General features: G+C 35.1%; 1 protein-coding gene across 2 annotated transcripts in view; it reads right to left on the reverse strand.

Annotated features, from left to right (window-relative positions):
* Positions 1-1,055: 1,055 nt before the first annotated feature.
* NOVA1 (NOVA alternative splicing regulator 1) overlaps positions 1,056-1,602 on the reverse strand; it is a 141,068-nt gene continuing 140,521 nt past the window's right edge. For both annotated transcript variants that reach the window (XM_004584733.4, XM_058666282.1), the window contains exon 5: positions 1,056-1,602. This exon is cut by the window's right edge and continues 5,858 nt beyond it. The gene's annotated coding sequence lies outside the window, so the exon portion shown is untranslated.

Genomic DNA, 1,602 nt, shown 5'->3' on the forward strand with positions numbered 1-1,602 from the left:
CAACCTGCCTCAGTCTCTGCTATGATAGCCTCTGGGGAGTGAACCAGCAGACAGAAGGAAGGAAAGGCTCTCTCTCCCTGTAGTCCTTTCAAATTAAATTAATATGTATTTTTAAAAATCACAAGATTTTCATTCACCTAACACAATGATGACAAAAATCTAACAACTGAAAGCATCTAGTCATTTGGTTTTCAGAAAGACATCTAATAAACCAGCGGACTGCATGTGAAACATCCTGGTAATTGCCCCTACTGTCTACCTGTGTAAATACTTATCTCCAAGAACAAAACAAAATACAAAATCTGGACACAAGATTAAAATGTTGAATGTCTTTCGGACTTGAATTTCCTAAGTGGTATTCCGACTGGCAAATGTGTTTTACTTAGGGAACTGAGCCCTACAAGATATATGCTTATCTATGTATGTACGTGTGTGTTTATGTATCTCTCTCTCTCTTTATACATACACACACACAGATGCACACACACATATATGCAAAGCAATGGTTTATTTTTGAACAAAATTTCAGCATAGATTGGCCACACTGCCGAGTCTACAGGCTTCCTCGAACCAGAGCCCTTTCCGAGGTTCATATCCTAAAATAACCCAGCACAAACCACAGGAAATCATAAAAAATCAAATCTATCTAAGAAATTAAGCACACTGAAATATTTTAATAGCTTTTAAAGAATTTAAAATAATTCCCCTAAATATCAAAATCATATGATTACTTCTAAGATCCTGATAAAGAAACAGCATTTTTTGTTGTTAATCAAAAACTGACCATTAGGACAAGCCAATGAACTCTGCTCTTAATGCTTAAGGTTTTCATAAGTCAGGCTCCCCCAAAGGTTTATTAATTATAAAACATGGCAAACCTGCATTTCATTATAATTTGAATGTTCCTTATCGCCCAACAGGGCTGGAACTTTCAACTGAATTCTTAGCCTATTACATTTCTGCTCATGCAGAATAACTTTAAATAAATACATTTTATATATATATCAGTATTGTAGTATATTTATTCTCCAGAACAATTTTTTTCACACAATGGAGACTATGGATTAACAGAAATAAATGACTATTACCCTAAAAGAGTTTCAACACACGTTATATAATAAAGTCACAATTCAGAGGAAATGCGTTTTAGAATTAAATCACAATTTTAATCATAATGTGCAAATCATATTAGAGAGGAGGGATGCACTGAGGCTCAGAAAAGTTTATGCTCCTTCCTTGTTACATGTGCAGAAGCTGCTAGTCCATCATCAAACATACCATTGCACTCACATGCTGCTCTTACACTGAGGTAAAGCAGATGCAAATCAGTCCTTCAGTGTTCGGGACAGCAGTTCAATTGACGTGATTTACAGGGGTAAAGACTGTTTCCACATTTTTTAAATTCATTTCCAAGAGGCAAGTAGGCTTAATTGCTAAGTACCTGACCTTTGGGGACAAAAAAGCAGACCTACCTTCAGTTCCAGAGTAAGTCTATTCATCTCCATAAGACAAGAGTTTCACAAAATGTAAGACATAGCAGGTGTTAAGTTATTTAACAGAACTCATAATTTAAATAATTAAAACTAATGTGGGTTTAAAGCT

This window comes from Ochotona princeps, chromosome 6 (assembly GCF_030435755.1).
Source record: "Ochotona princeps isolate mOchPri1 chromosome 6, mOchPri1.hap1, whole genome shotgun sequence".
In the NCBI taxonomy this organism is placed as follows: domain Eukaryota; kingdom Metazoa; phylum Chordata; class Mammalia; order Lagomorpha; family Ochotonidae; genus Ochotona; species Ochotona princeps.